Raw genomic sequence first — 15,412 nt, 5'->3', positions numbered from 1 at the left:
AACTATAACTCGCGCGCCCGCAATGCACTGCTGATGACGTCACATATTACATCACTCATGACATGGTCAGTGACATCACTCATGACATCACTGATGACATCTCAAATGACATCACTGATGACATCACTGATGAAATCAGTCAGTTATACAATCTATTTTTTACCAAAAAAGCAGCCATTTATACACTTATAAACCCATTTCTTCTTCCATCAACCTTCAGATATACATATATAAAACATATTTAATTTTCAGAAAAACACCCATTCAATGGATGATTTCATCAGTGATGTCATCAGTGATGTCATTTGAGATGTCATCAGTGATGTCATGAGTGATGTCACTGACCATGTCATGAGTGATGTAATATGTGACGTCATCAGCAGTGCCTTGCGGGCGCGCAAGTTATAGTTAGCTGAACTAACTATAACGGGGGAATTTCAATGGTTTTATATGAGTGAAATGTCCAGCTAACTATAACATCTGTCCAACCTACGTTTTTTTTGGTGAATTTCAAAGGTTTTGTAAATGCTACTTCCTAACTATAACGTGTGTAAAACCTAAGCTTTTTTCAGTGAATTTCAAAGGTTTTTTAAATGCTAATTCCTAACTATAACGTGTGTAAAACCTACAGTTTTTTTCAGTGAATTTCAAAGGTTTTTTAAATGCTAATTCCTAACTATAACGTGGCTGTAACCTATGGTTTTTTCAGTGAATTTCAATGGTTTTGAAAATGAAAATTTTTTAATGTAATAATTGTTATATTTTTTATACTGATTTACTATATTATTATACATTTTTTATTTTTAGATATATTATTTTTTAAATTACATTACATATTTTTAATATAAATTGATAAAAAATGTTTGTACACCTCTCTGCAACGCAGCCCCTTGCCGCGTTTGCAGGGGGGGAACTAATTCCCCTTGCATACTGGGGGTCCCTGGGGGCCAACTAGCCCACCAGGAACCTCCAGTATTCCCCAGAGGGCTGCATTGCAGAGAGGTGTATTGAGTCCACACCCTTTTTTACACCTCTCTGCAGCGCAGCCCATGGGCGCGTTTGCAGAGAGGGAACTAATTCCCCTTGCATACTGGGGGTCCCTGGGAGGCAACTAGCCCACCAGGAGCCTCCAGTATGCGCCAGGGGGCTGCGTTGCAGAGAGGTGTTGCTTTGCCCCGGAGGGTGGCGGTCCCCAGGGCAGTGTGGGGGGGGATTGGGCACCCCCCACACTTCTTTATCACTATGCCGCCACAATTTGGTCCCCATGGGGGGTAATTTTTAAATATACATACCGGGTTTTTAAAAAAAACATTTTTGCATTGGGGGTCCTTGTGGGACCCCATGAGCAGGCCTAGTGGGTCAGGGTGCTTCTACCCTGCCCCCTTTTTGTGTTCTACACGTTTGTTTTTCTGCTTTCTTGTGCCTCGGTCTACCGAGCACAAGATGGCTGCCTACACTTCCTGGTTTGAAGTGTTGAAAGCCAATGAGCATGCAGCTTGTGCTCGAGAAGTTTTAGAACTCAAAAAGGGGGCAGGGTAGAAGCACCCTGACCCCCTAGGCCTGCTCAGGGTTTCCCACAAGGACCCCCAAGGCAAAAAAAACATTTTTTGGGGGGGGGGGGGAAATCATGGGGTTTTTTTTTTCGCCTTGGGGTTCCCTGTGGGACCCCCTGAGCAGGCCTAGGGGGTCAGGGTGCACCTACCCTGCCCCCTTTTTAAGTTCTACACTTTTTTTATGCTTTCTTGTGCCTCAGTCTACTGAGGCACAAGATGGCTGCCATCCATTTCTGTTTTGGAGTGTTGACAGACAGTGGCAGCCAATAAGCATGAGGCTTGTGCACGGCAAGGTGCGCGCACGGTGCACGCTTATAGATATATAATTGATTTCAACTTTGATTTTCTCAGGCACTACTGGAGGGATTTACACTATTTAACCAAAAGTGTGATCTGCGTACCAGACTCTACCATTTTGCCAAGTTTGGTGTAATTCCGTTCAGCGGTTCGGGCTGTAGCCGTGTCTAAAGGTCCTATGGAAATTAACATGGTGAAACACGTTTTGGGACCCCCCTTTTTTCTCGGCCCCCGCTTGACAAATCTACCCGAGACTTTCAGGGAAGGAACGGAGCGGAGCTGGTCAAAATTTTGGAAAATTACACATAAATTCCTCAACCTGCGCCAGAGTTATTTCCAATAGAATGTTGCGGATTTCCTATGGAAACTAGGTCCTAACTATAACTACCTACTGGCGACCGCCAGTAGGTAATATATATATATATTTTTTTTTTTTTTGTTTTTGCCTATTGAAATGGATATTTCACTGACTTGTTCAAGCAGTTCCTGATACGCCGTTGAATTCCATTGATGAGGTTTTATTGGAGGTATGTAATATGTCATGCACACTTCAATTAGAATATTATGCTGGTCTGTGACCAGCAGCGGCCGCTGCAGGTAAGAGCGGTGGGCCAGCTGGGGGAGATTTCGAGAGACGACCACGACGGAAAACTAATTATTTATTTAATTTTCCTTTGTGGTCGTCTCTCGAAATCAAACCCCCGCCCCAAGCCGGCCCCACTGCTCTTAACTGCATGCTTTACATGATTTGGTAAATCAGGGGCAGTGTCAATATCAAAGGGTGTTGCATGGAAACACCCCCGGCAATGCCTATGGAAAGCCTCCTGAGCGCAAAGTTAGGCAATGCAGCGATTGGCGCGGCCTTGCCTTACTCTATATCTGTAAGGACATCCAAAGCCACCCATAGTGGCTTTGTGTAGCCTCATAGATATGATTTTGCAATCTGCGCTGCCAGAGCATCACAAACAAGAGTGATGCTCCAGCGGTGCAGGGTCTCGTGAATGAGCTCCCTGGTATCAAATTGGGAATAAAATACAAAAAGAGTATCTTGCATGTTTTTGCATTAAAAGGTGGAAATGTACTACCATATAATAGTTTATGCTGGTAGACATGGTTTTCGAACTTTGCTGTTGCAATATCGCATATTTTAAGGTCGTACTATCTAATGACTGTCAAGTTTACAAACACGCTATTTGTATAGAAATCCGCCCTACACACTTTTAACAGTGTTTGGACCCTTACATAGCTTTTCTAAATTAGGGCCTGATTGGTCAGGATTCCACATGGATGTGCTAAGATTCATTGAAATGATACAGCATTGCCAAGGTTCCAGTTACACTACCAAGCGTGCTATAGAAAGCACACAGACATGGGGGTTGAAAACAATTTGTCTCTAGAGCAGACAGTCATTGTCATTGCAGAAAATGAAATTGCTCTGTAAATTTAGAGAATTAATATAGCAATGAAGGAAGTACTGCTCATTAGGGTGCGCTAATGTTGCTCTTGAGGTATATGATTGATTAACCAGAGGCCCAAAGCTCTGTTTTCAGATCCAGTTACATCTGCTTCAACCATTTGTATGGTAATGTGATAAGATGGGTTGCAGAATCAGAAGCTGGACAATACAACAGTGTTAGACTGGTTGCCAAGGAACAGACGGCTACATCTGTAGTTATACCTGTCAAAGAGCCTTCCAGCACTTGTATTGTTTCATTGCATTTTGGGTACATTACAGTTTTTTCAAAAAATGTAGTGGTAGTCTGATGCTGAAAAGTATGTGAGCACAAGACGTATGTAATACTGGTCAAAATGTTGATCATTAGCTCGTCTTTTTTTCACCATAGTATGAAAAATGCGTCTTTGAAATCAAATCAAGAAGGGATTTATTTCGGGTGTGCCCAAATAAAGCAATCATCCACCTGTAATTAAATATCTTAATTTTCAAAATACTATTACCAGTCAACATCATCAAAATAATGGTCTTTAAATGGATATGCCACAAATAAATTCATCTACATACTTAAATTATAAGATTGTACTAGGAAAACCAAAACTTGTTCTTAAACTGTGCCTTATTCTCAAGGCTTGATTTAGAAATTGAGGCAACGCTAAATATGCCAATGAATTATCAGTTATGGACTTCCAACATTTATACAGGTCATTAATTAAAGGGAAAGACACCGTTCTCTTGACCCAGTCCTTCATCACCAACAATCACAAACAATAGCATTCAAAATCTCTTCTTTGATGATGTTGTAGTGTCTTACTTTAAGAGATTAGATTTAAGAGCAGGTTGTTCTGGCTCTGCATGGTAGAATCTTTAGGTTGCTAAGGAAGGCTGGAGAACTATTCAGTTGACAGTTACCAGTCTTCAGTGTTGGATGGGGTCTCTGATGTCTTTGACTTAATGAAGACAGTTTACGGGAGGAGTGGCTAGGCGACGGCTAAAATGGCCACCTGAACCGGGAGCTCCGTTTGACCGAGCCTCCAACTGCCTAAAATCCGCTCAAAATCCGCTGATTCCTGTGGATAACCAGTGGCGCTGGGTCCCCTGCCTACTCTTTATTTTTATTTATTTAGAAGTTTTCTATAGCGCTAACAAGACCCGAGGGTAGCAGAGCGCTTTACAGTAAAAGGAATGAAAAGGTGAACAACAAGACACGTAACAAATAAAGGCGATCAACGAAAGACAATTTGGGAGGAAGAAAAGTTTGTAGAGTAGGACTTCTTGGTAATAGGATACAGAGATAACACAAGGTTCTGGGGATGGTTATTGATCCTAGTTACCCAGGACCTAGGGAACGGATGAGGAACAAGGATTTGAGTTGGCTCTTGAATTCCGCATAGGACGGTATGGTTCTGATATGCGGGGGGATAGAGTTCCATATTTTGGGGGCATTTCCTGTGAAGGAGCAGACCGCAGTGTTCTTCTTTCTGGTTTTTGGTAGGATGAGCAGCAGGGAGTTAGAGCTTCTCAAATTTCTAGTTTGGCCAGCTTTTGTGAGCTTGTTTGCCAAGTATTCTGGTTTTCCGGTATGGAGGGCCTTGTGGGTTAGGCAGGCCGTTCTGAAGGTGCTACGCATTTCCACCGGGAGCCATTCGAGTTCTTTGAGTGCTGGGGAGATGTGGTCAGATTTTTTGCATCCTGTGATCATTCTTGCTGCCGCATGCAATGTTGTTTTTAATGGAACAAGGTGCGATTTGGGGATGCCTGTTAGGATTGAGTTCCCATAGTCCAGTCTAGATAGAACTAGAGATTGCGTGGCTAGTTTAAGGTCCTTTTTGGGAATTAAAGGTTTGATTTTGTTCAGAAGTCTGAGGTTAAAGAATGCACTTTTTGCCGAGTTCTTAATGTGGTTTGTCAAGGTTAGTTTGGGGTCTAGGGTGAAACCCAGAGATTTTACGGAATCAGCTAGCGTGAAAGTACCTTTAAGAGCATCAGCCACTCGATGATTTGAGGGTTGTCTTCTTTGTTTGAGATGAGAAGAGTTTCGGTCTTGTCGGGATTCAGTTTCAGGTGATTCTTTGTCAGCCAATCTTGAACATCGTTTAAGACAGCATTTAGTCTGTGGATGTCGTTAAGAGTAACCCTGGGCGAAGCACTACGCTCCGCTCGCGGAGTTTGCGAAGTTTTTGCAACTTCGCACTACGCGAGCGGCACGTAGCACAGTGCGAACATGCGTAGTGCAGCGTAGCGTAGTGCAGCGCTAATTTTTTGCTTGTTCGCGGTCCTGAACGTCATGTTCGCGACCGCGAGCAAGCAAAATGACATCCCGGCGAGATTCTCAACGCGAGGAGGTCAGGTTTCTCATTGTGAGTGGTTGCGCATGCTCGCGACCGCTCTCAATGAGAAACTACCTGTTCGCGTTGAGAAAGCTGCCGCTCGAGTAATAATCTCCTCGAGCAGCAGAAAACTACAGTTCGCACTGTGCAAGATGCCGTTTTCAATGCTTGCACAGTGCCGGATGCTTGTCCGCACTGTGCAATCATTGAAAACGCATCTTGCACAGTGCGAACATGCTACTATGCAGCTCGCGTAGTGCTACGTGAAGTTCGCGTAGTGCGAAGTGCACTTCGCGTAGCTTCGCGTAGCGCTACTTCGCGAACTACGCCCACCCTTAGTTAAGAGAAGAGGTTTCCAGGTAGATCTGCGTGTCATCCGCGTAGAGGTGGAAGTGGATATTGGCATTCCTGAGTAGTTTGGCGAGCGGTTCCATATAGATGTTGAAGAGCTGAGGAGAAAGTACTGATCCTTGGGGGACACCCTTGTTGACATGCTGGGTTTCGGAGGTGAAGTTCTTCATTTTTATTATTTGCGAGCGGTTATGTAGAAAGGAGGAAAACCACTCGAGAACTACCTCGCCGAGGCCAGCTCTTACTTGCAGAGTCTTGATGAGGAGCTTATGGTCCACCTTGTCGAAAGCTGCAGATAGATCAAGGAGTATGAGGAGGCAGCACTTGTCAGCGTCAAGAGAACCGTGAATGTCGTCTATGATGTTCAGCATCGCGGTTTCTGTGCTGCGGCCTTGTCTGAAGCCGGATTGGAGGGGGTCCAGGAGATTGATGTTGTCCAGATGATGAGTCAATTGCAGGAGTACGCAGCGTTCCAGTGTTTTAGCGAGTAGAGGGAGGTTAGATATCGGTCTGAAATTGTTCAAGTCAGTAGAGTCAAGACCGGGTTTTTTCAGCAAAGGGGTGACTTGTCCCATTTTTAGACAGTCGGGGACCACTCCGCTTTGTAGGGAGCTGTTTATGATTTTGCCCCAGATAGGTGCTAAGGTGAGCTTAATTTTTTTGATTAGTGAGGGAGGAATGGGATCTGAGATGTGAGCTGATGGTTTGGAGGTCAAGATCAACGAGATTATCTCAGTTTCCTGCACGTGGCGAAAGCTTAGCCAAAGGAGGGGAGAGGGGCCGGATGGGAGGGCCTGTGGGATGGCCGCGTTGCTCTTCGGGAGGTGTATGTTGTTGATGTCTAGAGATAATTCGATTTTTAAGACCTTATCGTTGAAGAAGCTGGCGAAGTTATCGCATAGTTCTTTGGACGCCTGCAGGGGTGAGGACAGAGGCTTGGATGTTTGATGTCTGATTATGTTGTAGAGCTCCTTAGGTCTGTTTTTGGAATTGGCTAGTGCCTCTCGGAAGAAGCTGGATTTCTTGTTTTTGATATGGTTGTTATACTGCCTGCGCCCTGTTTTTAGTTGTAAGCGAAGGATGGCTGTTGGGTTGTTTCTCCACTTTCTTTCTTTGGCTCTCAAGGTTCTTCTTTCTGCGTTGAGGTCCGCATTGAACCAGGTTCTAGATGGAGTGGCACGGCTTCTTTTGAGCTTTAGAGGAGCTAGGTTATCGAGAATGGAGACTAGCTCGGAGTTGTAGTGGTCGATGAGATCATTGGTCGAAAGGTGCAGACAGTTGTCTGGAAGAAGTGAACTTAGCTGACCTTTTAGAATGTCTTGGGGTACTTGGGAGAGGTTTCTCGACCATTTGGGGGGGTCTTGGGGAGGTTTAAGCGGGATGATGGGGTGATTGATGTGAAATAGGATCATATGATGATCTGACCAGTCAACGGGAAGTATGTGGTTGACCGTGATTGAATTCTTTTGTGCAATGATGGCGTCCAGTATGGCTCCTTTGTAATGTGTCTCCTCAGTGCAGTGTTGAGTAAGGTTGGTGTCGGCGAGGAGGCTGGATAGCGATCTGATTAGAGGGTTATGAGTTTTGTTCCATCGGAGATTCAGGTCACCAAGAATTAGGTTTTTGGAATCGCCAAGAGCGTCTTGTGCAATCAGGTTGGATAGTTGATCTCCAAACTCGTTGTTTCTGCCCGGGGGGTGATAGAGTAGATGGCACAGTAGAGAGTCATTGTCTTTGGTTTTGATGACAGCGGATAGACATTCAAATGAGTTGTACTCGAAGGAGGAGGTTTCTGTGATGCTCCAGCTGTCCTTGTGGATGATAGCAACCCCACCTCCTCGTTGTTCTATCCTGTCTTTGGAGATGATGGCGAAACCAGGTGGTACCAGCATGTCTAGGCAGGGAGAAGATGTCTTGTTTAGCCAGGTCTCAGTGAGGAACGCAACGTCAATGTCGTGTGTGAGGATAGCTTCGGCTAAGTCCGTTGCATGTAGTGAGGCCGATCTGCAGTTGATTAGGAGGCAGTTGGGGATTTTCTCCTGATTGCTGGTGGTTTTGTCTTTAGCCTCTCTAGGTATAGCGGTGAGGACTGGTAATCTCTGTCGTTCGACAGTGGGTAGATCTTTCCGGTAGCCCGTGATTACTTGGATTTTAGATTTAGGTGAAACTGAGATGGGAGAGTCGTAGGTAGCGGCTAGTAAGGCTGCTTATCTGTCTGACATAGGAGCTTCTGATCTGAGCGGTCTGGAGGTCAGGTGTTTTGAGCCTGCTAGGGTGGGAGATGAGATTGCGGTCAGCGGCCTGGTGCATGGGGCTCTGGTGGATTCGGATTTTTTGGGACTAGAAACCAGGCCCTTGGGATAGGGATCGATCGGATGGGCATTGAGGGCTACTGTGGTCCCCTGGATGATGTTGGCGTTGGCGAGGAGGGGGTTCGGAGAGGGGGTTTGTGGGGATTACAGACTATACCGAGGTTAAAGAGGATTTCTATTAAGCCTTGGGTGATAGTGTCAACCTGGTTTTCAAGGGCTATGAACCGCTTTGTTATGGAGTCAATGGGGGGTTGTGGGCAACTGTAGTGGGGCCGAGCGTGTTATTGTTCGAGAGGGTGGGTTGGGAGATAGGGATCAGGGTAGAGGGAGGGGGAGGTGTGGGGAGAGGGCTAGGGGAGATTTAGGCATGGGAGAGATAGGGAGAGGGACAGGAGGAGGATTAGACAAGGGAGGTTTGAGAGTTGGGGGGAGACTTGAGGGGAGGCTCGTTGGCTGTGGACTGCCTGTTGGCAGGGAGGTGATTGTCGTAGGAGGTGGTCGGTGGCTGTGGCTGGGGGGGGTGAGGTGGTTAGGAGGAGGGGTAGAGGTGAGAGTTGGGTTTCCTGTTGGTGGAGGATGGTTGGGCGTGGGGGATGAGATATGGCGGGGGAGGGGGAGCCTGGCGGGCTGTGTGTGGATCGAGAAGGGGCGTGTCGAGGTCTTCTCTGTGAACTAGGGGAGTGGTCGGTGAGGGTGTTGAGGCGAGGGGAGGAGGGGTAGGGAGGGCTGACTTAAGTGAGGGAAATAGGGAGTCAAAAGCTTCCAGGTTATCATTGTTGGCTTGTATGAGGACTGTGCCATTGGTGAAGATAGTCACGGTTGTATAGCCTCTGCCAACTGATCTGAACGGAAGAATCGCGGTTAATTTGCAGCTATGAGGAGTGGAGGTAGTTTTGGCGATGAACATCCGCGTTCTGATCGTGGAGACCCAATATTCTGGTCTTTCGGTGTGAAATATTAGATCCATCTTCATCGGTCCTATGGAGGTCGAGTGGTAGATGTCAATGATTAGGGTTTCTTTATGTTTGCGGATGAGTTTCTGCTTGAAAGTGCATCGAAGCTTTGTAGAGAGGAGGGGGGGAAGATGATGGTGAAGGAGTTCCGACTGTGAGGTTTGAGGTGGGCAAGTGGGACTGGAGGAGGAGGGGGAAGCTGGTCCCGGGCCATCGTGAGGATAGTAGAGGGGGGGGCTGATTAAGTTGCGGTTTGGTGCTTGGAGCTTAGGTGGCCCAGGGTGGCGAACCGTGGGGTTCCCGTAGAGCGAGGAGGGTGAGGCTCCAGGCCAAGGGCGGGGTCCTAAAACCCGGATGATTCTGCTTAGGAGTTTGCAGGTAACCAGTCTCTAATTGGCAGTTGGACCTTTGTAAACTAGCATCATGGGAATGGTGTGTGATGGAGACTCTGATCAGGAGAGGTCATGCAAACTGCCTCCCAGACATAGACACCAACAGCCAGCTCAGTGCAGAATCTATCCTGACACAGTTCTATGGTTGCTGTTATTAAGCTCTACCAGCCATGACCTTTCTGATAAAGCTGCACCCTGCCTGACATAAAGGTAGGCTTTAAGTCTCAGATCCTCCTTGGCCAATTTGAGGACAAGTGATTGTAAATAATGGGAGAAGGACGTTCCGTTGCCCCCCTGTTTGGCGCCCCAAACGAATTTAGCAGCCAGTACCTCACAGCGAGATCAGGCGATGTCCTCTTTGGCCGCCATTTTGAGATCAGGCACGGGGTCGGCGGCGGTGGGCAACAAAGGGAGCCGGTGAAGAGACTTTTCATTACAGTTAAAGGTAATTAGGGCTGTAGCTTGGCGCCCACGTAGTGGTCGGTACCTTGTCGGGTGGAAGAGGCGGCTCCAGTGGAGGTTCCAGTCAGGCGACGTCTTCTTTGGCCGCCATTTTGAAGACAGGCATGGGGTCTGAAGCGGAGGGGATCAAGCAGCTCTGGTGAAGGGACTATTTGCTTTTAATGATAGTCAGGGCTGTAACTTGGCGCCCACATAGCAGTCCGTGAACTTACAGGATGAGAGAAAGCGGCTCCGGTGGGGGCTCCGGTCAGGCGACGTACTTTTAGTCCGCCATTTTGGAGACAGGCGCGGGGATTAGCAGTGGCGAGTGTCACGGAGATCCGGTGAAGGGATTTATTTATTGAGCGGGCCTGAGGTATTTGTGGTTCCTGGTGCGGGCGCTGATGCTGGAATGCTGGATCCGGCGGTGGTCTACAGCAAGCGGGTGAGTGTCCTGGGGTCACAAGGAAGGCAGAGGGGCGCCGATCACCGGTGAGCGTGATCAGGCGGCAGGACTCTGCTTTCCTAAGGCGGGACAGGCTGCACTTATCCGTCTTAGGCTTCGGTCGCGTTCCTGGTATTGGGCATCACTAGGGGGGCTCTATTTAGGTTATTTTCAATGAAGCCAGGAGCTCTGTTTCAGAGCTCAGTACCCCTGCGGCCATCTTGCTTCCTACTCTGCACCCAGCGGTTCAACTCCGGCCCCTCTGCGCCTCTCCGTCAGCGAGCGACGGCCCTCAGTGCAGCGGCCTGGGAGCGGGCCCATGGAGAGAGTGCTTCACAGCCGGCGTGCCGCGATAGGCGAGTCCCCGGCTTGGGGCCTGGTTGGAAAGGGGCCGGTCGGGCCCTGAGGGACACGCTCTGACCCATCTGTGCCGCGCCCCCCGGGGGCTGGTGTTCCTTAAGTGCTGCGACCCCCGCCTGGGCACCCACAGCGCCCGCACATCCGGAGGTTGAGACGCACCGGCCCGGGGTAGAAGAGAGGCCTACGTGGGCTGCCGCAACGTGACAAGGGACGTCGGCACTGGCCGCAATCAACGGCACACCATTGCGCCTAAGCTGGGAGGCTGCAGACTTTGTGACCTGGGCCCGGTAGGCGGAGGGGCCTTTGCAGGCGGAGGGTGGGTCCTACTCCTGCAACTTGGCGCGGTGGCACAGGGGGCGGTCGACATCCCTGCCCGTGACCCACATCATCATTGGACACCCTCCCTGTGCAGATCTACGTGCCTCGAACATCTTGCTGACATCGCATTGGGCCTGAAGGGATTTAATCAACGCATAGGCCCACTGCGCTTGTCTGTTGTGAGCCTGCCCCCTGCGCGGCGAGGCTCACCTCTTGGAAATTGGACTTGTGAGTGTGCCGACGGGTGGCGGCTGAGGTGAGACGAGCCTGCCGATACACCACAGTGCTGGAGCTAATTCGTGGCGGTACGGGCCCTCCGAGGTCGTGCGTCCCGGGCGGTGGACCATCCCCCACCTGGTGATCGCGGGCCGCAGACGCAGGCCTCTATCACAACACAGCACCGACTGCACCCACGGGCCTGGTCTACAACAAACGCAGAAACATGAGACCTAAGCAGGGTACATCAACCCAGTCAAACAACCTTGACAAGTATACAGTGCAGAGGGGCACGCAGCGGACGGAAGTGCCGGCAGGCGACCAGCAAAGTCAAACAGAACCGTCGCAGGCCAGCATCATGACTGCCATTCAATCGCTGGGCAGGACCCTGGAAACTAAAATAGACAAGATGGCCATAGAAGTCAACCTTCTCCGCACTGACCTTAACAAAACGTCAGAAAAGACAAAAGTGAATGAGGCCGGTATTGCGGAACTGCAGACGTCGACGAAACAACTGGAACGGCGTGTAAATTATCTGGTCCATCAGCACCGCCAGATGACGCTCCGGCTGGACGACCAGGAAGGGAGGTCCTGAAGGAGTAATGTCCGCCTCGTTGGCGTGCCAGAGGACCTTGAGGGGCCCAGTGTGGAACTCTTTGTGGAGGACTTGATCCTCAATCATCTCAAGCCAAAACGTCTGTCCAACATATTTACTGTTGAATGAGCACACTGGGCGCCCATCCTAAAACCAAAACCGGGAGCACCACTGAGGACGATTATTGCGAAAATCCTCAAATACAGAGATAGAGACGCCGTCTTGCAAGCGGCTTGGCGAGCTGGGGATCTACTCTACGAGAACGCCACAATTCGATTCTTCCCTGACTTTACCCTCCAGGCCCCACGGGAGAGGAGATCCTTCTCAGGTGTGAAGGGGGCGCTTAGAGAAGGAGGCATCAAATACATGAGGTTTTTCCCTGCCAAACTCAAGGTCCTTATGGGAAGAACATCCTTCCTCTTCACTTCGCCGTCGGAGGTGCAGGACTGGATAGAAAGGGAGGCGCCCGCCGTTGGTGAGGGAGCAGAGGGCCAAAACGGGAGAGACACCCGGACCGCATCTCCGGGATCTGTGGCTGGGAGATCTGAACAAGACGGTCAAAGTCAACGCTCCTGGAGATGAGACACCATGCGTGAGGCGGCTCGACGCGGAGACTGAGGGACCCATAAGGCTGATAAGTGTCACTTTGTACATGAATGTGTTGCATTTGGTCCTAATGTGCCTGCCTGAGGGGGGAATAGACCTATTTGGTAACAGGACTGAGTATAGCCACTGGGCGATCTAATTTGCAGGACTCGTGGACAATTTTCACATTTGAAGTTGGGGGGAGGGAGCTCGGGCGGCGGGTGGGGCTGGTGCCAGTGCACGCTCTGAGTGAAAGGTCCACCAGGAAGGGAAGACGGGTTGCTTAGAGTTTTAGTTTCTTCCTTTCAGGGGTGTGTAATTTGGGCGAAAGGCACTCTGCTAATTGGGGATGTGGGTAGTTCTAAACCGGTGGAGCAGGGCAGCAGGGAGGGGGTTGAGACAAGGGGAGTTGGGAAAGTGGGTGGAGAAGGGTGGGGGTGGTAGGGGTCAGTTATGGGATTTTGGCAATGTCACATCAAGTATGTTATTGTTCAGTCGAAATTTATGCTACTTTACGCAGGGCCTCAGGTCAGAAATGCTGTTTCATACACTGGCAGGAGGTTTGGAAATGTGGGAGGGAGAATCCGGTAGGAGGTACACATCTTGATGAAGTGGGATAAGAGTCTAAAGGTACTGAGCTGGAACGTCAACGGGCTGGGGGACAAACTCAAACGCACCATTGTTCTGCAATCTGTTAAAAGACATCTCCCTGATGTAGTACTCCTACAGGAGACACACTTATTAGGCAACACATGCCACGCACTGAACCGGTGGGGTTATTACATGGCGGCACATTCCGGCTTCACCTTAGGATCACGAGGGGAAGGCATCCTGCTCCGGCGCAATTTTCCCTTAGTTATTGAACACTCCGACTCCGACCCCCTAGGACGCTTTGCTACGGTGTCGGGTTCCTGGGAGGGTTGCGAGATTAACCTAGTCACGGTTTACATACCACCTGGTCTCCAAACACAATCGTATCAGGATCTAGGTAAGATGCTCCTTTCACTCCCCGAGGGGCGCCTCCTGATAGGGGGAGACTTTAACGCTGTGGTATCCGGGACCCTAGACAGACTTCCACCCAGAGACATCCCACCGGATCATAGATGGCTTACCGACTTTCTAGACGCTTTCGGCCTTCTGGACCTGTGGCGAACCCGCCATCCCCGCGGCACACAGTACACCTTCTTCTCGGGCCCACACCGTTCGTTCTCCCGCCTCGACTACATACTAGCGCCACAGTACCACGACACAACACTTCAGGAGGTTACTCATCTGGCGAGAGGGATCTCAGACCACTCGCCACTATTTGCCCACCTCACAATTGGCGACAAACAAGAGGGCTGCACTGCGCCGCTTAACGCATGGTACCTGCGCTGTGAACCCATCAGACGAAAACTCCTCCTTTCAATAGACCGATACTTTGCAGAAAATGATGGTACGGTGGCCTCGTCCACGGTGCGTTGGGAGGCTTTTAAGACCGTGCTTAGAGGGGAAGCCCTCTCAGCGATCTCTGGTCGCCGAAAGGAATGGGAAGAGCAAATCGCCAATATGGAAAAGGACCTCCTGCAACGGGAAGTTGAGGCTAACACCCAGGGTGAGCCCGGGGCAGTTCATCTTATGGAACTCAAGGCGGCGGAATACAGAGCCCTAGTCACTGATGCTGCCAAGACCATAGCCAGGGATAAAGAGGGTAGGCTGTACGATCAAGGGGATAAGGTGGGCAAGCTCATAGCCTGGCTAGACAAAAAACAACAGGCACAGACGTTTGACACGCTCGAATGGCCATATATGATGGCGGTCCTCCGCAAACTGGGATTCGGCCCGAGCTTTATAGGGTGGGTGCGCCTTCTATACGAGGCGCCCTTGGCCCAAGTCTCTGTCAATAATAAAATCTCTGCAATATTTGAACTCGGACGAGGAACGCGACAGGGTTGCCCCCTCTCGCCCCTCCTCTTTTCCATCTCACTGGAGCCCCTGGCCGCGTGGATCAGGCAAGACCTGTCCCGGAAAAGGATACGTTGGGCCGACGGATGGGAGGACAGGATCTCGCTCTATGCGGATGATGTCCTGCTCTATCTCACCAAACCCCGTAAGTCCCTAATAGTGGCCAGGGATATAATCACCAGTTTCGGGAAAAACTCAGGTTATAGCATTAACTGGGGCAAGTCCGTCCTTTATGTCCTACAGGGAGATGTTCCCATGCTCCCGCGTAACTGCCCTATCGCGGTGGCCTCTGAGGGGTTCCGTTACCTGGGGGTCTTCATCTCCAAAGAACCGGATGTAAGATACAAGAGGAACCTTCTCCCGCCTTTGCAGCGATTCAAAAGGGACGCTGCCTCTTTGCGAAGGCTTCCTCTGTCCCTCCTCGGACAGGCAGCAATCTTCAAAATGATGGCATTACCTAGGTTCCTGTACGCCTTACAAAACTACCCAGACCTGGTCCCACATGCCTATTTCGCATCCATCGAGGCCACACAGAGGGAACTGCTGTGGTCTGGAATGCCCCGCATATCCATCCAGAAACTGACCCTGGGATGGTTCGATGGCGGTATAGCGCTCCCTGACATCTGTAAATATTACTGGTCCACACACCTTTCTGCCATCAACCAGTGCACTTACAGTGATGGGAACGACCCGGCATACGGAATGGACCGTTGGCTCCTGCCGGGCTTAAACTTCGAAGCGGCGCTCTACTCCAAACCGGGGCGATACCCGCTGACGGGGCCCACGCAACACTCGGTGCAGTTATGGTATATTGTACAACGCAAACTGGGCTGGGCTGACACCCTCACGATGGCCACCCCCCTATGG

Source organism: Lissotriton helveticus, chromosome 3_1, assembly GCF_964261635.1.
Source record: "Lissotriton helveticus chromosome 3_1, aLisHel1.1, whole genome shotgun sequence".
In the NCBI taxonomy this organism is placed as follows: Eukaryota; Metazoa; Chordata; class Amphibia; order Caudata; family Salamandridae; genus Lissotriton; species Lissotriton helveticus.
This window is presented reverse-complemented; position numbering follows the sequence as displayed.